The sequence below is a fragment of the Podarcis gaigeae genome (genome assembly GCF_964106915.1).
Source record: "Podarcis gaigeae genome assembly, chromosome: 2".
In the NCBI taxonomy this organism is placed as follows: domain Eukaryota; kingdom Metazoa; phylum Chordata; class Lepidosauria; order Squamata; family Lacertidae; genus Podarcis; species Podarcis gaigeae.
This window is the reverse complement of record NC_139679.1, coordinates 80528727-80555629: the sequence shown is the minus strand read 5'-3', so window position 1 is coordinate 80555629 and position 26903 is coordinate 80528727. Positions and strand designations below refer to the sequence as shown.

General features: G+C 42.3%; 1 long non-coding RNA gene across 1 annotated transcript; it reads right to left on the bottom strand.

Annotated features, from left to right (window-relative positions):
- Window positions 1–3314: 3314 nt before the first annotated feature.
- LOC310836233 lies at window positions 3315–26221 on the bottom strand. The gene is made up of 3 exons (XR_014559938.1): window positions 26036–26221; window positions 10957–11146; window positions 3315–4758 (listed from the first exon to the last, which is right to left on the bottom strand). It is a non-coding gene; the product is annotated as an uncharacterized lncRNA (long non-coding RNA).
- Window positions 26222–26903: the final 682 nt, after the last annotated feature.

Here is a 26903-nt window from a genome sequence, read left to right as displayed (position 1 = left end):
AATGCATGATTGCTATGATTGCACAAGGAAATGATAGGAATGCTACAATATTTGACAGTTCCATGCTCAGAGAACCCCATTTAGGAGGGTCATATGTATTCCAACATTTCTTGCAAGTACATGGGAAAAAAGAACCAAATGCAATCCTTAGCATGAAAATCCTGCAAGCTATTGATTGGTATGTGGTTTATAAAACAAAACAACTTTGTAGGTTGGTGGCTTAAGGAGCTAGGCATCAGGAAAGTTCAAGTCATGAATAAAGATATCCACTGGTTGGGGGAACGTCGTGATTCGCAGAACCCCTTGACCTTTTTCTCATAATTGGATGCAGCAGAATAAATAATGAATATGTAAATGTGCAGGATGCAGAATCCACCTGTTTGGGGCTCAGAATTTATATTTATCCTCCCAACCACATCACAAACCCACACCCCAATGGAAAACCCAACATTAAAATGTAATGGCCTGTTGAATCAGCATCCTATGCCTATGGAAAGCCTGAACACAGGACCATGGCTGGAAGACCAAGTAGGGGGCAGTGGTGGTCCGCACACAATCAAGGCAAAAGGCCAGTAGCTACTAAGGAGGAAAGCTATGTGAGATGAAGCAGGATAGGCAGATGGGTAAGCATGCATGTATGTTGAGACTCTGACAGTGATAATTTGACCTTCTTGCTAAAGAACAGCTTTCGGATTAGTTCCTACTGACCTCTTGTGTCACATGGTGTACTACAGTGTATGCAAATTCCAGGCCCTTCTTTTGGCTGCTGGGTTGGTGATGCCTAAGCCCAGGGATTCCAGGACAGGATAGCCAGCAAGAGACAATTAATATTAAAGATGTAAGATTTTTGATTAGAAATAAATATATGTAACCTTAAGAAGGGTATGGGGTTGAAGTAGAGAAAAGAACTGAGCATAGCAAAGCTTTAACAACTTACAGCAAAAGGGGAAAACATATCAAAAAAATAATTGGATACACATAAAAAGGCATTCATTAAACTAAGTGTCAAGGATCCACTTAATTGAACAAAATATGCTATTGAATGGCATTGTATGTTGAGATTTAGCACACTGTAAGGAATGTACACAATCTCCATGGTTAAATGCTCATGTCAGTCTTTGCTGCCAAATCCATGAACAAATGAGTTTTCATACTAGTCTTGGCTGAGCTCCTAGAGTAAAATCTTTACTGATGACCTTTACATGCTCTTTTTAGTATGCACTGCACCGAGAACTTACTTCAGCCTAAACAATAGAGCCAAACAAGTTAAAGAACCATTAAATATAAATGGCCACCATACATGGTCCCTAAGTGCATTGAGGAAGTGCAGGGTGTGAGCTGACACAACCACCAGAGACCAGAACCCTCTAATGGAACAAGGCAACTGGGCAACTGGCACATGCAGATGATCTGTTCGTACATCTGAGCATAAAAAGGTCTCCTGGTTGGGGCATATAAATTTTTTTAATCAAGAATGACTGATAGTGGCAACTTTCTCAGGAGCTACCAATCTGAAATTATTTCCATGCATGGTCCAGCATGAAAATGTCGGCTTCTTGCTTCTGACAGAGTAATCATAATTTTTGCAGGCTCGCGACTAATGTGGGGTTATTTATAAGGCTATTCAAAATCCTGTTTATTTATTTATTACCTACCGTTCTCTTATGCTACATAATTTCAAATACTTCAACATATCCCCTATGAATTGTGTACTTTTTGATAATAAATGTGGGAAAGTAGCATTGTAACGGTGAGGTAGGCAACATTCAGTTTTAATCAATAACAGGAGATGATATGTGCATGGGGCGGAGATACAATATCAGAGAGCAAACCCACTGATAAAAGTTCAATAATAAAACATTTTGTAACAAACATACATTCTGTATTTTAGCCTAGCAAAAACACAAGGTGTTTTGCTCTGCAGAAATTTGTTTCGTATAAGAACATTAATCATCCCAATGGATAGCAAACAGTGTTAATTGTTAATCATGTGCAAAAGTCCCTGGAAAATGACACAGTGCTAAAAGCAGACAAGCCAAACTCAACTAAGCCATAAATATTCAGAAGTTTAAAGACGAGCTGTCAGCTCTAACAATGGGATTTATTGGAAAGTATTGTTATATTCTCAAAGAAACACTATAGTCATAGCATTAGTCACCACCATTTAAGGGTTTGAGGACTTTAGATCCAAATTACTAGGGCATCATTATCATGGCATCTTGATCAGCTGTGTAATTCCTGGATTACATGAACACAACATGTTCAGCACCTAACCAAGTGGTTATGAACACATTCCTAAATGAACAATGTCAACCTTATGGGGTTAGGTCAAGTCACCGGTTAGGAATGTGTCCATTTCTTCAGGGAACTTTCAGTTCACACAAACAAGGAATGTTTAATACATGTACAGGATGCTACAGAGAAAGATATATAGAAGGATAGTTCGATGTTTATGGCTACCTCATTCAATCTGCCAAGAGAATAGCTGGTGCTGTCTGTATGCAAGCACCTATGTTTTTTTACCACATAGTGATATACTTGAATATGGGATCCTGTGGAGCAAACCAGCACTAGTTGTTTGACTGACCCATCTGCAGTGTGAAAATGAGGATTCCCTTAAATGTGGTGTGAATGGACTGTGTCATCATAACTGAGACTCAGTATGGCCCTCCAATGGATTGGTTATAGACTCTTCAGGCTCATTGAAGAGACTAGTATTCAAACAGACAATATACATCAGTGTACTTACTCGCTCTTTACTGCAAAGACAGTAGAAGAGAACGGCTTTAACAGAAATGCCTGTGAAATCTGGGCTCTGGAAGGTGCTGTGTAGATCTAGAGAAGGCTTCATAGAAAAATGGGACTTCTTTGCAGCATGCTTCATCTTTTTGCTAAGTTAGTGCTGTCCTCCACCAACCAACACTCTTCAGAATCAGTAACCCAGATCATACCAATTCCCCACATCTGCAGATACCCACTCAACCCCATGATGTTCTATGTGATGAACATGTCTTCTCTGATTATCTGGCTAGGGGTCCCAAAAGCTGGCAGTGGCTCAAGCCTCCCTGGATATCTGAGAGGGTCTAGGCAAAAGGGCTTTCTAAATACAGAGGATATCATTTCCCATCTGTATTTTGCTAATTCCAAACCACTAATTTAAATGGAGAACTTTGACCACTGTTGCTCTGAAACATGACAGTAGAAGAAAAATCACTTGGAAGAAAACACAACAGTCATGTAGATAACTGTTTATTCGCAATATATTTGAATAGCTAAATATCTGAATAAATTAGTCATGGTCAACTTAGAGTATGCTTGAATATTATATGTCAGTGTGGTGTAGCTATTAAGGCATCAGACTAGGACTATGGAGGGCCAGGTTCAAATCCCCACTCAATCATGAAGCTCATTGGGTGACCTTGGGCCAGTTGTTATCCCAGCCTAGCTGCAGCATTGTTGTGAGGATAAAATGGAAGCAAGGAAAACCACATGCGCTTCCTTGAGCTCATGGGAGGGGAGGCGGGATAGGAATGTAGCAGATAAATATATAAAATAATACTAAATGAATATACTATTAAATAAAATGGATAGGCAGTGTGGTGTAGTGGTTAGAGTGTTGGACTAGGGCACCAGGGAGAGCTCACTCAATAATCTTACCAGGTGACCTGGGACTATTCAGCCTATTTTACCTCATAGGGTTGTTGTGAGGTCTTGGGGGGAAATGTGGGGTATGAATATAATAAAAAAAAACCACAATCACTGATTCATATAGTCATATATATCACAACCATACAATCTCTGCTAAATTCTTTTGAATTTGCAGGAAATATACACAAAGCTTTTTGCATTACACAGAAGCTTGGATTTAGTAACTCGGAACACCAAGGAACTGAACTTGACCTTGAAACATTTCCAGATTTTGGATCGTGCATTCTCAGTTGAAAGAAATTCAGTGATCATGGCTGTAGGGTGAAATTGAAGCCTTGTTTCCAATTACAAACCCAGTTTAATTTGAGTGGGGAAATGATTGTAGGGTATATGAACATAAATTAAAGATAATCCATGTTAACAATGAATTGAACTTTTTTCTAAGCGAATAATGATCACTTTCTGGCAAAAGCAATTATTTTCATGAGCCGGTCAAATAATTTTTCAGCAACAATATTGTTTGCTCATAGGCCATGAAAACCTGTACATGCCCAAATTTGTAGATCTTCTAACATGCAAAACAGAAACTGACTTTTGGAACCGTGTCAAGTCGTCTCTCCTAGATTACAATGCAGGTCAAACCACATAGAGCAATCAAAGTCCTGGTTTATTAAAATTTGTAATTTATGTGCTGGAGAAAATATTTCACGTCTGTGTAAGATGAATGAGCTTAAAATTAACCCCTTTACTAGGGAAGATTGTTTATAAGTTTAATGAAAAAGGAAGCACAGGATTTCGGTCAAAAGCCTGATAAAAACCAAGATGAGAAACCTCCCACACTAATGTCAACTGGACTAGTTTTTACCCAATATATCTTCCATTATGCTTGATTGTTGTGAAGGCTCACCAATGTCTTGACTGATGGCCAGAGTTCCCAGAGCCCCCCAGTTCTGGCATGGCTTCTGGCACAGTCCCTTAAATTGCCCTTTGTGGAATTGTGGAAGCAAGGTTTGGGGAGGTTGCTACTGTAGAGATCTTTTTCAAAACTGCTCCCTCAGGTACACAGCTGGCCATAAACATGGATTCACACCTCTTGAAACAGTGGCTACACTAGGAAACATAATGAAAACATTTTGGCAAATGTAAGCAAGAGTCAATTTTAGTGGGCAATGTTCAGGCAGTTTTCCAATGGCATAGGACACCCATAGCCCCAGACCACCATGGGATGTCCAGCGAATTCCTTCATATGGCAGGCTTTAACCAAACATGAAAAGAAAGGCTCCATAAATGAAATGAGCTTAAATAGCTTCGAGAAGTTCGTTTCTTCTTCTGCAAAAACTGAAGCTGCTGTTTTTCTGGATAAGCAGAAGCCAAGGTTAACTCTTGCACAGGAGCTGTGAGCACAAACCTAACCATGTCTATGTAGAAGCAAGTCCTATTGAATCTGAAGGGGATGGAATTGTAGAGTCCTGGTCACAGACTCCTTCCTTTGTGTGTCTTGCCACCTGCCTCCTTAGTTCAAAGCACTGGGCTAATGTTTGCCTTTTTCAGATTCATTTTGCTGGTGTCCCTGTTATCATACTGCAGTACACATACTACTGGGTTTTGGACTAGGATGACCTAATTTCTTGGCACCATTGATTGTGATTAGCTCTGGTGACCGTGTAATCAATGTCTCCTGGATGGAGGCCAAAGTCTGCCATCACATACATGTGCAACCTGCTCTGAATGTAATGAAGCTGAGCAATCTGAAATGAAGACAGCATTTGGCCTTTCTAATAGAGCGAAGAACCCCGTCCTCCACTTTTAGCTGCCTGCGTCATTCTTACTCACTCATTACAGAACATCAACAAGGGCCCAAGGGCCCGTGCTTAGAATTGCAAATGTTCTCTGTGGCAAGTGGGTTTCTTTCTTAACACTTGCCCTTAATGTTTGTCCTTGCTTTCACTTCCCACATCTCCTTTGCTTTGCTTCTTAACACCATCCCCCCGCCCCCTGGACATTTCTGGTCTTGACTTTGAGACTAATTCTCTGCCTGTACAAGGGAAATACTTGTAAACAAAATATTTCTCAGTAAGGTAAAAAGTTAAAGGACCCCCGGACAGTTAAGTGCAGTCAAAGGTGACTATGGGGTTGCAGTGCTCATCTCGCTTTCAGGCTGAGGGAGCCGGCGTTTGTCCACAGACAGCTTTCCAGGTCATGTGGTCAGCATGACTAAACTGCTTCTGGTGCAACAGAACACCGTAACGAAAACCAGAGCGCACAGAAATGCCATTGACTTTCCCGCCACAGCGGTACCTATTTATCTACTCACACTGGTGTGCTTTCGAACTGCTAGGTTGGCAGGAGCTGGGACAGAGCAATGGGAGCTCACCCTGTCGCAGGGATTCAAACCGCCAACCTTCTGATTGGCAAGCCCAAGAGGTTCAATGGTTTAGACCACAGCGCCACCCGTGTCCCTCAGTAAATACCATTTCTCAGTAAATACATATTCAGCGTTGATAGAACAGTTAAAATGGGGCATTGATTGCACTATAATTAACTAAAAATTATGTGGTCAACATGAGACTATAAATCATGTCTCAAATTAATCTCAATTGCTACCATAGGTGTTTAGTTCAACATGAGATTGTTGTGACCACTCACTAGATTTGGAGCACAAGGACAGCTCCATTTCTCTGGAGCATCTGAATCAGGAGGTTATGTGAGCTAACAAACTGCAGCTGAATCCCAGAGGTTGGAGGCTCTGTGGGTGAGTTGTTTTGGGTTGTCTGCTGGGATGGGGTTACACACCTTCAGAAAGAACAGGTGAGGAGCTTAGGGCTGTTTCTTGATCTAGCATTATCACTGGAGGCTCAGGGGTGCCTTTGACCAGCTTTGTCACCAGCAATGGCCATTGGTGGACAGGAATAGCTGCACTTAACATGCAGTTGCCCTTGAAGCTGCAGCTAGTGCAGAATGCTTCTGCATGTGGCACCTCTGTTGAAAGCACTGCACTGGCTACCAATTTTTCTACTGGGTTAGATTCAAGTTTCTAACACTTGGGTGTGAATCCTCATATGCTTCTGGACCAGGGTCTCTGAGAAGCCACTTCTCTCTATCCCACCCCAGTCACTTAGATCTATGAATGAAGGTTTGCTTATGGATCCACACACTGTTGCAGTAATGCATGCTGTGGCTTGAGCACATGCTTTCAGCTTTGTAGCACCATCTCTTGGATAATCTGAGCCAACTAACTGAAGCTGAATCCCAGAGGTTGGGCTTCAGTTTCCCTGGAACTGAAGCATGACCAACCTTGTTATGTTTTTGACGTTCTTCTAACCCCTCCATGCTGAGCCAATTTTGGGGGACTCAGAGGGCACACAGGGGTGGAAAGGAAGGAAACCCCATTGCACAACCGGAAGTCCTTGTGCAGGGCTTCTGCTGATGGAGCTCATTAGGTGAATCTCACCCACTGTATACATATTGACTGTACCCCAGTGTAAGATGTGTTCTGCTGTTGGAGCAGAGTGAAGTCCACAACTGAAAGTAGAATTTTGCTTCTTTTAAATGCACATTAAATCTGTTGGGTTTGATCCAGATTTAGTCATGCTCAGAGCAAGCCAGATTAGGTTAGTCCCGTTAAATCACAATGGTTGCAATGGGTCTATATTAAGGATGACTAAGCCTGGATCAAACCGAGCACAGTCCTATTGTGTCTAGTCAGAAGTAAGTCTCACTGGTCTTACTCCCAGGTATGTGTGCATAGAATTACAGCCTTTATCTCTCTGTCATACGGCAGAAATATGAAAGACTGATGTCAGTAACATACCTGGAAGGAATGCATCTGATTAATTCTTCCTTATTAAGCTTACAGAAGTTTTTTAAAAAAAGTTTAAGAGAACCAGCAAAAGGTGGAGGTGTATTCTGTAACATGTATCCTTTTACTACTCTTGGAACTGGATCCTTGATCTGCAATATGAATGGAATGAAAGAAGAACACTCCTAGCCTCTGGCCACCACTGCCAGTAATTTAATAGAGTGTCTTAAATCCGATCTCTTATTCAATCGACACAATTATATTAAAGGACTTGCATAATATGCACAATTATTAAAAAAAAGAAAAGAAAAAAGTCACTGATTGTTAAAATGAAAGCATTTTTTTTCCTATTAAAGGAATGGTATCTAATGCATCTGGTCACAAATTTCATGTTCCAGTATTGAAATGATAGAGGCTTTAACACTTTCCAGCTCCTTTTAAAGTTTAAGTGGTTCAGGCCAGAAGGAAGCATTGCCTTAGGGAGTTTGTGCATTTAATTATCTGCGAAGATTTTTATTATTATTATTGTCATCATACTAGCTAAGTGAAGTCATTGCTGTTCCATAGAACAAAGCGGGGAAGGGAAACCAAAAGCTATAAATCAATACCCGCTTCTATTAAAATATTAGTTACTGGAACAACAGGTGGCAAAGGAGACGAATCTGTAAATGAATTTTTTGGGGGTGGAGTGGGGGGGAAATCAATCTGAAACACATTTCAGAATGATGGTGGGAGCTAAATGTCAGGCTGAGGACAGTGAGGAAGAGGACATGCCTGTGTGTTCCATCTTATTTATTTTCTACATATGCTATGCTCTTCCTCAGTGAAGCTCAAGGTGGCTTTTTCTGTTTTATCTGCACAGCAACCCTATGAGAGAGATCACACACCACTTGTCAGTTTATGGGCAAGGGCCATAGTTCAGTGATGGAGCATTTGCTTTGAATGTAAAAGGTGCTGGGTTCAAACTCTGGCATCTGGAAAAGTTCCCTGCCTGAAACTCCGGAGAGGTGCTAGCAGTCATTGTAGATGATACTGAACCAATTGTCTGACTCAGGATAGTGCAGCCTCCTATGTTCCTAAACTAAGGCAGGAATGGGCATATGGTAGATTGCTGAAGGATTTGCAGCAAGGGTTCATGACTCTCAATAATTCAACAATAGCTTGTATAATCAGAAGGAAAATAAAATACTGCTGTGTCAGGTCTGGCTTTTTTTTGCTAGTAGCTTATCAGGCTTTGTGTTTCTCTGCAGTAAAATATGAATATTCTTTGGTTGCTTTTGAGCCAGTCTATGTGCAGTTCTGATAGCCAGTTTAAGACCTTTGTGCATGTGGCTATATTTTGTATATTCCAATATTTGACTTATGGGATTCAGTACATAATGGCTCCAGCCCATAGATGTCACTTTTGAACTGGCGGACCTTGGCGTTCTAGCAAAACCATAAGCCTGAAACATGATCATACCTGGTCTAAAGCAACCTAAGTGAGATTTTAATCCAGATCCACTTCACCACATTGGCTCCATTTTTAAGCAGTGTCACAACCACGAAATGCTCAACACTAGTGCCCAAATGAAGGATCATTCACTCAGGCTTCTCCTTTCCTCTTGTGCAGGGCCAGCCTACATGTTACACTTTCAAAAAGATGCTGTCACAAACAACTTACCACAAGGATCATGGCTGTAATGATCAGAGTGTCTCCACACCAAACCTGAATGCTTCTAGCACAGTAAAGGAGGAGGAGAAACATCAAAATGTTGCTAAGAATCAAATCATGATCAAATATGGGGATTTATACCACAATAATGTTTTCAATAAGTTGGTTTAAGTCTATATGATTAGTTATCATTATTAATAATTTCTCATATATTAATACTAACATAGGAAGTTGCCTTATACTGTGTCAGGGACCAGGAGGGCAGGACTGAGCAGGGATGGTGGGAGCCACCCCCTCATCCTGATCCTGAATCTTCCAGAGCTGGAGGACAGTATAGATTTGGAACAGTGGTTTGCAAAGGGGCATAGTTCAGATGGCAGAAGCTGGGAAATATTGGATGGGGAACAGCTAGCAGAAGAATCACTAGAAGAGAGAGAGCTAACAGATTCACAGTCTCTGGAGAGTGTCCACCCCCCTTTCCTAAAGTCCCGGAGAGCTCAGAAAGTGGCAGAACAGAAAACACAGAGGCTCCCAGTTCAGATTACAAGACATAGGAGTGACGTAGTTTAATAGGGATGGAGGGGGGAGGGAACTTAATTGGGAACACTGCCATTTCCAGGAGGTGTGTTCTTTGTTCTCTCACTATGGTTATTAAAGTTTCTAACTGGTAAGAAGACTCCTTTTCCTTTGTTCTGCTTATCTACTGCCATGGGGGGGGGGGGGAGGAAGCTGATTCCCGGAAGCCTGACGTACTAAGTCAGACCATCGATCCATCTACCACAGTACTATCAACACCTGAGGATCCCAGACTGTGACCTATGGACCACCAGTGGTCCACGAGCTTCATTCAGGTGGTCCATGGAATGTACGCAAATTTGTGGTTGGATATTTCTGTGATACTCACTTGCATTATGATTTAGTTTAGGTCAGGCATAGGCAAACTCAGCCGTCCAGATGTTTTGGGACTACAACTCCCATCATCTCTGACCACTGGTCCTGTTAGCTAGGGATGGTGGGAGTTGTAGTCCCAAAACATCTGGAGGGCCAAGTTTGTCTATGCCTGGTTTAGGTTTTACCTCACAAATGTGACACGAAGGCTGGCAACATTAACCCCACCATGTAGGAATCCATTGCGGATGACTGCAGTGCCTGGAGACAGACAGACAGACAGACAGACAGACAGACAGACAGACAGACCATCCATCCATAGAAGTGACCAGAGGAGGAATGAACACTGGGAGGAGCACAGAGACAGCACAGAGACAGAGAACACTGGGAGGAGGAGCAGCACAACTGCCTTCATCTGCCCCAGCTGAAACAAAGCATGTGTCTCCTGTATCAATCTCTACAGTCACAGCTGTAACTCTGCAATGGTTTGACTTCATCCCAAAGATACACTCCTGCATTGTCTCCCAAGATAAATGAGTGCCAACCAAGTTTTAACATATGCCCCATGTATAAGAGTGTATAAAAGTGGTTGTGGCAACCCAGTCAGATGGGCAGGTATTATTATTATTATTATTAATAATAATAATAATAATAATTGTTCTATTAATTAATGCCTGCACTTCAGTTTACTTAGTTATTCCCCCCGCCCCAGTGCACCCAAAGAAGGTTGTTTTTAACTGAAGCAGGGTTGGATATATTAGGATTTCATAAAGGTTGACCCTGAAAATTACTGTGTATCTATTTTTTGCCTTTGGCGATTTTTTTTTTGGGGGGGGGGGGGGAACGGGACTATTCATTTTTGTTTTCATCCTCCCCTTATTATATGATTATTCAAACTTATGTCAATCATTGTTATTGACTAATTGATTTTATGTTCAGGATTTATCAAAACACAAAAAGTTCTTACCACCATTTTGAATTGCCATCTCTCCCTCTGCTTCTCTCTTGGTTTTTGGTGCCACCCACCCCTTCTTCTCCTAGCAGAACGGAGGTGGTTGTAGCCAAGACATTCTTCAGTGGCTAGATCAGGCTTTAATGATAAATGCCATTTGGCTTCCCTGGGTTCCTTTTCCATACAGGACTACAGCAGTGCTGTGCTTTGGAATGAGGGAAATGTATTAAATTGTGCGGAGATGCAGTGTTTAGGAATTAGAGATATTTCCCTCAAGTAAGAAATATCTGGCAAGCCTAGATTAAACATCTAGGAAACTTCATTTCCCTCATATACAGATATAAAGTCAGCATGTCATGGAAGGTTGCTGATCAGTCATCGTCCATCATTATTTCTTCTTCGCAGTTTCACAAATTCCATACACAGTCAGATCAAAGACAGTTGTGTGTTGTTGTTTTTTAAAAAAGAGACGTTCCACTGCTGTCTGTTAGAGATGGGGCAAATAAGAAAATGAGGAGCTCAAGGTGCCAACATGATGACTAACCTAAGCTCCACTGAAATCAATAGGAGTTAAGTGAAACTAACTTGATTTTACCTATTTCCTGTCACTTGTAAATCCAAGAGTCAGCCAGAATTGCCTACGTATGATGCTGCAAAAACAAAATCACAATTAGCGAACTAAATAACGTCACCGACTCCTTGGACCCTTTTCGTTTCTTACACATAAAGAATCAGAACTGGTGCCCCGTATAGGAAAAACTAAAACAAATTTGCCCACTGATAGCACTAGAAAAAAGAATTTCAGGACCTGTTCATAAATGAAGAAGAAGAAGACAAGGAGGAACCCCTGAAGCAATTAGATACCAATCACTTCACCACCACAAGGTTAGAAACAGGAAAGGACCTAGAGCCTGACACATGCATCCAGGTCTCTTTAATCCTTTTTTTCCTTTCAGGCAAATTCCACCCTATTCCCATTTTCCACCTGCCTGCTACATAATTGCTGATCAATTATCCTGTTGAACTGAAAGTGAACCTGCTGGAAAGGGTTAAAATGTACTCTTGCAGTGCCGACTACCAATTTGAAAGAAAGGGGGAAATGTTTTCATATCCCAAATGCAAAAAATATATGGTCCAGGATGGAGGCTGAATGAAGATTATTCTTAAAGAAATTGAGGGTGGCATTAGGTTGTGTGTGTGTGTGTGTGTGTGTGTGTGTGTGTGAAAAAGGATTTGGAGAACTCTACGTGCTAGGGTTAGTTTTACTGTTGGGTTTTGTTTGCTTTAAGTATAGTGAGACCCAAGTAATATTAATAATTAATACCAACTAAGTGCTGTAGAAATGTAAGTATATTTGGAGACCCATCTGAGCTGTACATAATATGGCACAATTTGGGATTTACTTCCATATGAATATGCATAAAATTGGGGTTTTTATTTTAAAAATCTAGATTTTTTAAAGAAATCTAAAAATGATAGGGGTATTGAACCCAAGTCTTTTATTTGCGCACAGCAGTAAATATAGCAACATAACTTCCCTTATTTAGTAGATAGCATCCTCCCAGTGAACCCATTTGAGTTGAGGAATGTCATCTTTCTTGCCTTACTCCCAGATCTATCCACTCTGTTTATGCAGTCATTGTGGGAGTGAGACCCAGCAACTTTACTTCCAAGTGCCTTGCAAATAAGTCACACTGGGCTTCCAAAGAGTCCAAAACTCAGTTTCTGTGAGTATATTTTAACAGACCCTGAACATTACAAAAAAATGCTCCATTGGATGGGTGATTGAGGATACAATGGCAGAAGAGAGGTAAGGTAAAGGTAAAGGACCCCTGGATGGTTATGTCCAGCCAAAGGCAACTATGGGGTGCGGTGCTCATCTCGCTTTCAGGCCGAGGGAGCCAGCGTTTGTCCACAGACAGCTTTCTGGGTCATGTGGCCAGCATGACTAAACTATTTCTGGTGCAACGGAACACTGTGACGGAAACCAGAGCACACGGAAAAGCCGTTTACCTTCCTGCCACAGCAGTACCTATTTATCTACTCACACTGGCGTGCTTTTGAACTGCTAGGTTGGCAGGAGCTGGGACAGAGCAACGGGAGCTCACTCTGTCAAGGGGATTTGAACCGCCGATCTTCCGATCGGCAAGCCCAAGAGGCTCAGTGGTTTAGACCACAGCGCCACACACATCCCTGGCGGAAGAGAAGCAACACACTCACTACCACACAGTAGGCTTCATTATGAGCTTTATGTTGTGTTTGGTCAGCTTTGCAGCATGTCTTTTGCAACTTGTGTTCTAGGCACCATCCAGCCCAATCCATATCCATTACCCTTAGGTCTCTGTTACACTAAGGTACAAAATGGGTTCTACAGTGCCAGAGAGGGCGACTGTGTCAAGAGCCCAGCATGTCTCATTATTGCACAACACAACAACAGAGTTGACTGGTCTATCCATGAGGGGGTGGGTGAGTGGCAGAATGCCAGGGCATTTTGGAATATATTGGATTCCGTTCATCTCTGGAGGTGGACCATCCAAATCAGTCCACTATACCCGAGTGGGAGATTGGAGCTCTAAGTCCAAATTTAACCAGGAAGGGATCAAATCCTGCTATTTTCAGACCACCTTTCCTCCAACTGGAGCACAGCTGAGGCTTCTCAGGGACTGGACTCAAGGGGACGAGATAGAGGAGGAATGGTGGAGATCACACACCCAATCTCCTGATACTGCAGGAGAAGAGGAATGCAGCCTTGATTTACAGCAGGGGTTTGAGGAAGGTCACAGCTCAGTGACAGACGAACAGAAGAGTTGGGAAGTGTTAGGAGAAGGGGAGGGGAGACAGAGGTAGAGCAGCCAGCTGACACATTGTCACTGGAGAGTATTTCTGACCCCCCTTCTCCCAGAACTCGGTGTTTGTTAAGAGTGCAGGAACAAAGGAGTCAGTGTCAACTGGCCACGAGTGGCCACCGTAAAGGGAAATGCTGTTGTTAGGGAGGAGGGAGGAGGGGCTCAGCTGGAGCAATACCATTGTCAGGGCTGCCTGCATTCTTTTGTCTCTTGCTTGTATGAATGAATAAACTCATTAAAAAGGACTCTACCTTGTTTTCTCTGCTTCTCGCTGCCACTGGGGGAGGAATAAAATTCCTGAAGCCTTGACAGAAGTGTCCTCTACCCTGTGTATCAGACTGATGACGACAAGACAGCCCCATGTTCATCATGGGAGCCATGAAGTCTTGTTCAAACGCTAGAGGAAGCCACAGCATGGATGTTGAAATCACTCAGAACTATCACTATGGGTTTCCCTAAAGCCACATCCAAGACTGTCTCTTTCAGCTTGGTCAGAGAAGCTGCTGAACAACAAGGTGGATGGTACATCAGCAGTAATCCTAGTTTACGATCCCCATTGCTGAACACCAGGTGGAGGCCCTCACAAACAGCGTTCAGATTCAGGAGTTTCCTGGATGTCCTATGGACCACAGCAACTCCCTTGGCTCCTGTCACTGCAGCCTCTGGGCTGGCACACCTGGGTCAGATAAATCCCCAGGTGTCATGTCAAAGCAGCACCCTCATCCATGATTAAATCAAACATGAGTGTGGTGTTAAATGACAGCATACATAGGCTAGTGGACAGAGAAGACAAGCAAACAAGAACTGAGCCACAGGGGTGGTGAGAGTGAGGAACAAGGCACAAATAGTCCTGACTCACTTTACCAATGATCACTGAAATTGAATATTAGTAACAATGATTAGATTACAAATTACTCATACCAGCTTTGCAGTTTCAACTGCAGTTGAGCTTTGCTAAATTCAAGAAAAGCAAATATGCTAAATTAGTTCACTCTTTAGGGCATCAGACGTAGGTGGTGCTGTGGTCTAAACCACTGAGCCTAGGGCCTTCTAATTGAAAGGTTGGCGGTTCGAATCCGTGCAACAGGGTGAGCTCCTGTCGCTCGGTCCCAGTTCCTGCCAACCTAGCAGTTCAAAAGCACGTCATAACTGGACTTAACTGCCAGGGGTCCTTTACCTTTAGGGCATCAGAAATTTTCCAATGCAAACAGAAAATGTACAAATTTTCCAGTCCAATTTTTTTCTGGAAAATCTGCATCACAGGTAAAAAAAATAAAAAATGAGTTTGATGCAGTCATGCTGGTGAAAGTCGATGAGCTTCATGACTGCATCTGAAATGGCTCCTGTTGAAGACTACAATTTGATTTGACTTGTTTATGTGGCAAAAGCTGCACACAGCCAGGCCCTCTAGTAATGATCACATGCATCACACAGCCCTTGTCCATGGGACTTCTTTGTCTTCTTAACGGGAATCCAGCTCTTAGGTCACTTAATATAAATAGTTTCTCTTCCTATTTTCTTCTCCATCCTCTGCTGATCACTTGGTAGCCTGAGTTATAGACTTGATTGCCACCTTCTGCCCACTGCATTCCATTGCAACATTATGTCAGACTAGGAATATAAATGTATACTCATGTAGGAAATGGAACATGGAAAAGGAAAACACGGGACAAAGGGAACAGGGAACTGCTGGAAACCACCAAGAGATGCTAACAAACATGAATCAGAGCTGTATGAATCCAGGCTCACGTGTACGTGATGTTATCTGATGTTGTTTTTATTTTATGTTTTTTCTTCAGTTGTGCGTAGTTGCCTCAAAAGGTGGGCAAGAAAAATAAATAGAATAGGTATTTAAGGGCACTCTCCATTTGAACCGTCCAGGATGTGCAATCTTTCTGGAAGTTAGCTAATATGATGTCCTCCAAATGTTGTGGACTACAACTTCCATCATTCTTGACTAATGGGCTATGCTGATGGGCGTTGTAGTCCAAAACATCCTGGCTATCCTTGTATCAACTTATCAGTCTTCATCATTGTATGAAACTCTGTTGTCCCTGGCAGTCTGACACCAAGGCTATCCACGGTGCTCTTGCTGCTGTTTACACCTGATCCTGATCCCCTTTCACTACCTAGAGATACAACACACATCATAGGCAGTCTTGACTCCTCTAAACCTCCAGCAATACTGCCTTAGGGGCAGTTCTGATCTTCCCATGAGGATTGCAACTGCAGAGCAGCTAAAAGAAATTAATCTTCTGTTGGTACCTCAGACAAAACCCCTTCTCATTCACTCACGATTGGTGTGTTCTATATTGTGCCTACCCTTGTTTAAACTATTCGGGGTACTTCAGTTTATGGGTTTTCCACTTTGGCACAAATGAACTGTGAGGCATAGCTGAAATTCTTCTAGCCCACAATGCAGGATACTTATAAATGACCAGACAAGACAAAGGAGAAGCAGGTGTTTTCACTTCAAAGAAATTTACAGACAGGAATTAAATAATTGTCACTACATCCCTAATTAGGTAGGCATTATTATTTCATGCTTTTAAAGATGTGGAAACACAGGAGATAAAAGTATAAATTATGAGCGCGCTGGTTTATGGACAAGCAGTGAGTCTAATGATTTAATGGCTGTCAGAATATGATAAATTCATTTCATTTTCTCAGGAGTTACACAAATAGTATTTAGGGATGTGCTGCACTGCTAGGTCAACCTCTAGTAGACCAAGGCAGAGCGTTTTCTACCAACAGGGGGTCTGATCATCATTCATACTTTAGAAGTGGGCAGAGCTCCAAAAGCAGGAGGAATATTTGTGAATATTTGTGTGTGTGTGTGTGTGTGTGTGTGTGTGTGTGTGTGTGAGAGAGAGAGAGAGAGAGAGAGAGAGAGAGAGTTGTTGTGATTCTGCTTGGATGCTTTTATCCACCACATACCTACACACACACACACACACACACACACACACACACCTTTTTCCCTGACAGGCACTCAGAGTGGCTTCCAGATAAAATAGGAACATCTAAAAACATGCACACCCCTTCTGTACATGCTAGCCCCTGCAAATCAGGCTTGGAAATCTTCCAGAAGGGAGACACTTGTGAGGAAGATTTGAAATATTTTACTTCCCATTTTGGGGTAACAAGCACACAAAAATTATTGGATTGTAGCCAGCTAAGTTCTACTCAGAGTTTGGCCCACTGACATTAATGATGCTAAGTTAGTCATGTCTATTCACTTTAATGGGCCTGCTCTAAGTCAGATTATATTGGATACAACATGCACCCCCTTTAGAAGTTAATTTTAAAAAGATTGAAAAACTAACATCCATATCATTGAATCCAGCCTCAAAAGTTTTGTTTGCATCACAAAGATTATATTATACAGTGTATGGTATCTTCATTCCAATGTGCAGGCAAATGTGGTCTCCCAAAAGCAATTCACATCAATAGTAATAGAGACAGGCTTACAAACCAAAAAAGACAAGACACACAAGGGAAGGGACGTGGAGGGAAAAGGCAGAGCAGGCAGGCCAGTCTTTGAAGGCCAGGAAAAAGTGTTGAGGTGTTAACAGGCATTTATATTCACTGGGCTGGGAGGGTGGTGGTGTCAGGCTGATCTGACTTGCTTGGTTGGAGCTGCCTCAGGTGACACAGCAGCCCTTGCCTTTTGGCTGGAGGCAGAGGCCAGAGTGTACTTCTCTTCACTTCTGCAGACTGGGGGCAATTGTTAGTTGGAGCTGCAGGTAAGTATGAAATACTCCAGATGATTTGCTTCCGGACTGAAAAAAGTTGGCCTGGCAAAAGCAAGATCGGTTACACAATGGACATACATTGAAGTTCTCACATAATTGTTTAGGGCAATCACGCTCTACAGGTATTCAAGGGAACATGCAAAGAATATGCAGCAGAATCGCACGCACACTGTGGCATGGCATGGGCTGCCAGAACTTGGGACTGCACGGAGGGGTGGGTGAGTGGGAGAAAGGGAGGGAAACGGACGGTGTACGCATACACATTCAACTGCCTAACGGCATCTATATCACACCCAAGAAATCTCAGCCACAGAGATAAGAGAAGAAGAGTTGTTCCATTGTCTGGAAAGGTCACTGCCTGGTTCGCAGGGAGAAGCTGTTTTCAGTGGAGCCCAGTGACGGAGGTGGCACCAGGTGTTGAAATTTTGCACTCCTAACAATTCTGAACTAGGGACAAATGCCCCTGTGCCCCTGCCCACATGCTATGCCACTGCGTGTGCATGCCCCACTCCCAACTTTCCCATCCCATAACTTTGTGAATTGAACAGAAAGGTCTGGAGGCATCTCACCACATCCAGCTGAATGCAGTTAGAAGCTTCTGCATTCTCAGGGCTCCCAATGCCAGGGGTGGCTTCTAATATGCCCTTGCCAAAGTCCCCTTCAGACCTTCCTGCTTAATGCCTAAAGGCTGGGGCACCACAAGCAGGACTGGGGCCAGGGCCAGCCTTTGGGTTCCCCTGCCCTTCCTGCCCTTCCAGTGTTGCTTGGACTCTGAAGAGGGTGCTTGCCATCTGACTGTCTGTGAAGAGATGGCTTGAGTCAAGATCCCCACTGCAAGTCACAGAGATTAAGTTTAAAGCCTGGTTGTAGCCAAATGCAGGCAGCTTGAAAAAAATAACTCTGAAAAGGAATTTTAGGGAGTTGGCTCCGGTGTCAGTGGGTGTCACTGACTTTTTATTATTATTATCAGTGCAGAGGAAACAAACAGGAGAGGACATGGAAAGAGAAAGCAATGGAAAGGCCACATGACATTATGAAAAAATGTACTCCACTGCTCTATCTGAGATCAAATGAGCCACCCATTCTAAACAGAGTTTAGCAGCTGAGATTGCCTTTTGTCTATACTGCTATCATCATCCGGGACTGAGAGGGGAGGGGGTCAGGAGGGATTCAGGAATGCAAGGTAAGTGTCTGAATAATGTGAAAGAAAGAAAAAAAGTGCAGACATACTGCACCTTAAGTATTTACATTCCTATTTTATAATTATCTTAATTAAAGAGTCATTATTTCACTTGCAGATATGCTTGCCTCTGACAAGACGCTACCTGTCTGCCACATTGAAAAATAAACATTAGAATTGTATTGGCGATATGATTCAGTGATTGCTCTTTGCAGTAAAGACAGTTTTAACCACAAGCAAAATACATTATAAATACCACTGGTATTCTGTATTCAGGATAAAAACAATCCGTTTGCTAATTCTGGAAGTACAATTTCCAGAGGCAGAAAGTCTGCTAGTCAAAAAAGTAATTTGCTTTTCCTTTGAAGAGATAAATTTAAACCAAGAAAGAAATTTACAATACCAAGAATTGCCTGTCCCTGTTACATGATTAACTACATTACCTTCCACTTTCCCCAAAGAATCAAAGACTGAATTAATTCCATTTTACCGTAAGAAAACAACTATATAAGACTAAGCTTTCAATTTCTCCCTAGCTAATCCAAATTCCCAGTTAAAGGGACTGCAAGAACTGTGGTTTCAGGTATTTTGAGGTAAATAGCGGCATGTATGTCTACTATGGATGAGGAGCAACCCACAAGTGGAATGGCGGGACGGGACAATTTGCTCTCTAGGGAATAGGTTAAATCAGGGCTAAAAGTAGCATCCAAGGCAAAAGACCACTAGTGGCAAAATGGAATATTATCTCACTTTCATTTCTGGACAACATTATTTCAATGGCAGCATATTTATAAACAAGCTTTAGCTTCAATCTTATGCAAGACATTCTGAGGGACATGGATCAATAAGAAGGAGGAGGCAGTTTCCCTTAAGCTTCACTTTCACTGCCCCCTCCTATGAGTTCAAGGCTATCGTGTACACTTTTGTTCCTTTTTCTATTATGCACAAGAGAAGATAAAATGAGAAGGTGGCAGGTTTTTGTCTTACACAAATGAGATGGATGACCAACCCAAGACAGTACAAAAATGGCACTTAATGTGATTTGGAAAGGAACTGAATGGCTATAAACATTAGAGGGGAAATGTGTCACAGATTGCCTGAAAAGGTCGTTCCTATTTATATGACTTCTTATCTTGACCTTACAATCCCCATGATTCACACTGCCCTCAATCATGAGCCTATAGAATGGGCATGAACTGAAGGCGGAATAAAAACAGCCATCTACTGGTTTTTATATCAGTAAGCACTGAAAAGAAATAAACTATGAAAGGACCTTTGATTATTATTATCTTTTTTGTAAAAATGAGTTAAAATAAACACCTTACAATCCTATTTAACACACAGGCAAGTTTTAGTTATGTCTGCAGAGAGTGTGGATGTCAATTTTGTTATTGCCACAGCCCGCTAACTATTTTCCCATGCAGTATATCAGCATCAGTTTGCTTATGACAAAGTTATAACTCACAGCGGTTGAGGCAGGCACCTAGATGGGAGGTGTTAATCACTTTCTGACTACCACAGAAATACAGTATACACTACACTTTTAAGTACTTTGCTTCCAAACCTCAATACACCATGGCAGAGTTTGCCAGACCTCCTCCACCCAACAGATAGATACAGTGGTACCTCGGGTTAAGTACTTAATTCGTTCCGGAGGTCTGTTCTTAACCTGAAACTGTTCTTAACCTGAAGCGCCACTTTAGCTAATGGGGCCTCCTGCTGCTGCCGCACCGCTGGAGCACGATTTCTGTTCTCATCCTGAAGCAAAGTTCTTAACCTGAAGCACTATTTCTGGGTTAGCGGAGTCTGTAACCTGAAGCGTATGTAACCTGAAGCGTATGTAACCTGAGGTACCACTGTATATCCCTCACCATCTTATGTATTTATATTAAAATAATTTATCTACTGTTTTTCATGCCAAGTAAGAGATGCAGAGTGGTGCACAGGAACAACACCTCATCAAAGTACACCATAAAGTCAGATTATTAGCAAATTATCAGTACAATAACCCTAGTGTATCAGGGACTGACGTGGGAGCCAAGGAGACAACTGAGTAAATAGATGCATTTCAGCTGTCTGTGGAAGCACCTTAGAGTTGGTGCCCACACGGAAGGCCTGCCTTGATACCAAAAACAAGACAAACGCCTGTAGACTGTGGTGTGGTTAAATAGGCCTCCTCCACAGATTCTTCTTACAGTAGGAGGTGTTTTCTTACATAACCTGGTCCTGAGCTGTGTAGAGCCTTATAGCCCCAAACGAACGCCTTGGCTCAGTAGCCGACAGGCAGTCTGGGCAGCTTCTTGGTTCTCGAACAGCTTAGTTGTCGAATAAATCTGTTCCCGAATGCCGATTTGCGAACTTTTTCGGAAGCCGAACATCCGACACGGGTTCCGATTGAGTGCAGGTAGTTCCTGCAGCCAACCGGAAGCCGTGCCTTGGTTTTTGAATGGTTTCGGGAGTCGAACGGACTCCCGGAATGGATTAAATTTGAGGACCAAGGTACCACTGTATATACATAGAAGGAAGTCCTGAGTAGCTACTTAGATGCTGTATTTCACGCCAAGTACATTTTGCAAGTCAGTTTTGGAAAGCCATTTCCAGCCAACCTTACTTTGCAAAATCAGACTTGGGAAAAGCAGAGACAAAGCTAAAATGAAATCAAACTGAAAATAAGAAACTCAAGGAAAGACCAGGAAAAAAATTCTATAAGTACTAGGTACCAATATATTTAGCCCGCTTAATTAAAAAATAATAATCTCTGAGTAGTTTACATAGAACATTTATATGAATGTTTCATAAATGTAATCAATTTTTTAAAAAAGAAATGATAAATATAGAAAGGATACTACGATAATGTTTAAAATTTGTAATAATTAAGGATAAGGAAATTGTAGACATGTATAATATAAGATATTATAAAAGAACCAGGGGAGCAATTGGAGGGAAGTCAAGGGATCTGAGTACTCCCAAAATATAGATTAAATATGGTGTGCAATTGTTTTCTTTTCTTTTTTTTAATTGTATTTGTTTGTTATGGTTTATATGATGATAATGTGAAAATTAATTAATTTAAAAATATATAGAAATATATAGAAAGGATACTACAATGGTTACATAAGGGCATGTTCACTTTAACGCTGTCAAGGTACTGAACCTGAACTGAAGAATATTATAGAGTGTCTCCAGTGGCTTTGTGCATCTCCCCCATGGGGGGGGGGGGGGAGATTTAAAAATAAATAAATAAATGGAGAGTTGCATATCCACTTTCCTCCCCCTCTAACAATTTGAAACTAGACGGGAAGGGAGCTGTAACCCCGAGGCTAAAAATGGCTCATTCCAGAAGCTGACACCTGGCATATTTTAAACTTATTATAAAATGGTTTTCTTTCCCTGGCCATTAGTTTCTTTTACAACTCTCTTTTTAGGCTTACTCTTGTCAGTTAAGGAAATACCTAAGGTTGCCTTGATCAGGCAGCCATATGAGTTTAGAGATATTTTTGGTATGCACATGATTGCAGGATCAGTACAGTTTATCCATCATAATGAAGAGAGACAAAACTGCAGCATATTTAAAAGAAAGATGTGAAAGAGTAAATAATTGCAAGACCAAGGTCTTCCTAGTCTCTAGTCTGCATCTTTAGTCTGCCCCCTAGTGTTGTACAATGACATAAACTAAAACAAAGGAACCTGTATGTCCTCCGTGAATGCTTTTTATTTCTTTCAGGACTGGATCATGTTACACGCATACAGAACATATAGCATTGCAAAGCCCGAGCTACTGTCATCAGATCCCAACTATTTATTCTTCGGCAACTGGTTCTACTGCACCCCCAAGTATGAAATCAGTGGGCTCTGAATTCAAAAATTACTGTATGAATTAAATAAGGTCACCGTACCATGCAATGTCAATAGGCAATAGATCAATAAATGGCATGCAAGTTAATATCTTATGTATCTTTTAACCAGCAGAGGGGTACATTCACACAGGCCTGTAAAATGCCAAAATAGACAGGGAAGACTATGTTTTCCTAGTCAAAATCAAGGGTCTGGAAACTAAGCCTTATGAGGAATGGTTGAGGGAGTATGGTATGTTTAGCCTGGAAAAGAGCAGACCAAGCGGAGATCTGATAGTTATAATTAAATATCCATATAATTAAATGTCACATGGAAGATGGAGCAACCTTGCTTTCTTCTGCTCCAGAGCGTAGGACTTGAACCAATGGCTTCAAGTTACAAGAAAGGAGATTCTGACTAAACATCAGGAACAGCTTTCTGACAGTAAGAACTGTTAACAGGGGAATGGACTCCCTCAGGAGAGCAAGGGTGGTGTAGTGGTTAAGAGCGGTAGTCTCGTAATCTGGTGAACCAGGTTCGCTTCCCTGTTCCTCCACATGCAGCTGCTGGGTGACCTTGGGCCAGTCACACTTCTCTGAAGTCTCTCAGCCCCACTCACCTCACAGAGTGTCTGTTGTGGGGGAGGAAGGGAAAGGAGATTGTTAGCCGCTTTGAGACTCCTTTGGGTAGTGATAAAGTGGGATATCAAATCCAAACTACTCTTCTTCTTCTTCTTCTTCTTCTTCTTCTTCTTCTTCTTCTTCTTCTTCTTCTTCAGGAGGTGGTAGAAATCCTTGGAGATTTTTAAGCAGAGGTTGGATGGCCATCTGTCATGAATGCTTTTGCTGAGATTCCTGCATTGCAGGGGGTTGGACTAGATGACGCTTCGGGTCCCTTCCAACGGTACAGTTCCATGATTCTGTGACATAGTTTGACAGTGTAAGAAGTTTTATGTCTGTGTCTCATGCCAGCAGTCTTTAAGAATGAAGGCTGAGCACAAGGTTGTGAGTGAGCTAGGGAAAGCCTAGGCAGCCACAAGTGATGGGCAAGACACCAGCCTAGCCCAGTACTTCTCCCCACCAAAAACCCCTTTCTACCATATAAGTGGGATGCCAATGAAGGCAAACTCTTTGAAAGTTTAAAAGATGCGGCCGGCAGCTGCTGCCCACTCAGAAGGCACCTATGACAGTTGTTGGTCCAGGCTTCAAACAGAAATGCCCTGCTCTTTCTCCAGAATGTACAGAACTTATCCAGGTAGGGCTTTGCCATTGTTTGCAGGAGCACATAGACTGCAAATGATTTGCAAGAATGCTCTGGGACCAGAGCTTCCTAGTTTCCTCATTGGATCCTTATCACCATCTTGAGGACAAAAAAATAAAATGAGGAAAAAAGCACATCAATTTTTATTGAAGGGTTTTCTGCCATTAAGAAGGTGATTTGGCTTGCTGTGTTCAGTGTACATAGAGGAAAACATTCAGCAGGCCGTATTTCAAAAGGTGGCATGTGTGTAATATTATCCACATTCTACCCCATTAAAGCAATTCTCATATTTCTATTGTTTCCTCAGGAAAAGCCTTGTCTGTACAGAGAGATTTGTTAACGTCATTATTTTTGTGTTGAAAAGGTGATGAACATGTCTTAAACATAATTTCAGATGACAAGGTTCACCCCAATCCCCAATGTAAACATCTCTTCTCTCTTTGCTGCTGCTGCTGTTTTAAAAATCTGCAGAAAATAACTCTGGCTCATTTCCTATGCCTGGGTATTCCGAAAAATGAACTGGCATTTTGTCAAACAATGACTTTTTTTTTTTTTTTTTTGCTGATAAAGAAGTGACTGGTGGAAACAAGTAATTTGTCAAACCTTGCTATCCTTAAACGTACAGACAACTACAAAATAATATACGGAAGAGTTCCCGGTTAGATTTTGAGTGCAGAAAGGAAAGGGTCAGCCTCATGTTCACTGTCTCCGAGTTATGTGAGTGGCAAGAGTGCACTTTTCCTGTCTACTCATTAGCAGAAAGGAAATGAAGAAGATACCATGTTCAGTTGCAACCTGGAGCTGGAAGAGGAGGGAAGAGAATTGAGGGACGTCTCTTAAATCACAAAGTGCCACTGCTTTAAGGAGGTGTGGGGGTGCTTACTGTTTTGTGGGTTTTGGCTTAATTGCCAGTATTGATTTTATTTTTCTTAATAGGAAGATAAAGCCAGAAACCTCTCTGCAAACATTCTGCCATGAAAATAAACTGTCCAACCATTACAGAGAAACTTCTGAGATACAAACATCAAGGTTAAGGGATTAAATTGATTCATTCCTAGTGCTATACTATGACTCAGAGAACTGCAGCTGAATGATTAGACAACACTGTATAAAGGAGGGAACATTCCCAAGATGTTTTTCCAGGCTCTGAGCAAGGACACACTCTGTAGGAAATGGTGGGAGTCAAGGGGGAGATTAGGGTGTTTTAGGAGCCTGGCAGGGAAAAGGTTACGGGTAATGAAAGTATGATCTAATCCCAACTTCGCTTTTATGAGAGGAATCAGCGCACTTGTTTGCTGGGTGAGGCTGGGTAAATGTACACTCCAGGTCACAGATATTCCCACATTCAAGGAATGAAGAGACAAGACTCACGTCTTGGTGTCTGAATGAGAAATGACGTTAGCAAACATTAAAGGGACCTGCAACAGATTATTACGGTTAAGGTAACTCAGGCATAGGCAAACTCAGCCCTCCAGATGTTTCGGGACTACAATTCCCATCATCCCTGACCACTGGTCCTGTTAGCTAGGGATCATGGGAGTTGTAGTCCCAAAGCATCTGGAGGGCCGAGTTTGCCTATGCCTGATGTAACTGAATTCCTACCTCCGGTGCAGGTGCACAATCAGGTTGACTTTTCATCCTTCTCTCTCAGCTCTTTCTGGGTGAGCTTCCTTTGGCTCAGGGCCAAAGGCTAGTCATTTTCTTATCATGGCCTCCCAGGGCTTTCACACTGAGGTACGGAAGAACAGGTCTGGCCCAAGACATTTTTTCCTGCCTGATGCAAAGACCCCCCCACCTACATTCTATATACAGAAACTGACTGGAACAGCAGTTCAATCCTACCTTAATACTGGCCTCCTGTGTACTTGGGAAGGAGGCCAGGCTAGGGCGTTTATGACAAGCCTGTGGCACCCATAGCTACGATCTCCAACTGAGGGGAATGGCTGGGGGGCTCAGGATTGGGTGGGGGATGGCTGCTGTTCCTCCCCCCTCCCATCACCTATCAGAGGTAACTGCTTCCTTCTGCCCAAAATGGAGAGTTGACCCTGCTACAGGAGCGGCTGGCAGTATCACCCCACCCCTGGGCCTTGGGTGTAAATGAGGGGGGTAGGCTCCAAGGGAAGACCCTGTCCCTATCCTTTCTAGTCCCATAGACCTGAAGGGGCAGGTCAGATGAAGTTAGCTCCCTTCACCTTGACAGGTGCCCACAGGGTGTTTACCAAATGGTCGTTGTCTTCAGTTTTGTTCCTTTTGAACTGCACCTGCCAAACTTTGCCACTGTGACGTCCACAAGTTTAACTCCCACTGTATGCAGGGTGAGCAGGCAGGTGCTGAGCCAAAGGTAAAAAAGGAATCTGGGGCGTTATAGCATAACCATACCATTCATAATTCAGCTATCAGGGCAGATAAACAGTAGGCATTTTGTCAATGAGCTGAGCACTTTCCTTTCTTTCACATGTACCATACTGGCCCAAATATAAGCTGCACCTTTAAAATTCAAGGGGGGAGGGAGACACAATACCTGAATATAAGCCACTCCCTTAAAATTCTACAGGCACTCACACACCCACCCATTCTGTTTTATCATATGTCTATTTCAGCAGTGATATTGTAAAAGCCATTTTTTGTAAGGTTGCGAATTTAAGCCGCACTTTAACTTTTCATGGTCAGAATTTGGAGAAAAAAGTGAGGCTTATATTCAGGCCAATATGATATGTGCATAGATATAGTTCAGATAGACTAACACACAGTGCAATAAGCCGGGAGCTTATGAGAGCTGCCAACTGCTCCAGAAGGAGGGTTTTAACAATTACAAAAATGAACAAGAGGCACTTAGCAGTTTTAGAGTAAACTTTAAGAGTGCAGCACTCAGCATGACAGAAACCCACTGTATGTGTGCCTTTTCTCTCTGGAAACTGCCACAGGAAACAGCCAAGATTCCTCAGAGACACTATCAAACTCTCAAGTGGGTGTTCACCTGCTGCTACTTCACACTTCAGGATATACTTCATTCCTAGGTTTCTCATGAACTTGGTTTCCAGCCTCTTTACCTAAACAGCCTACTTTCAGAGGCAATGAATTCCAGCT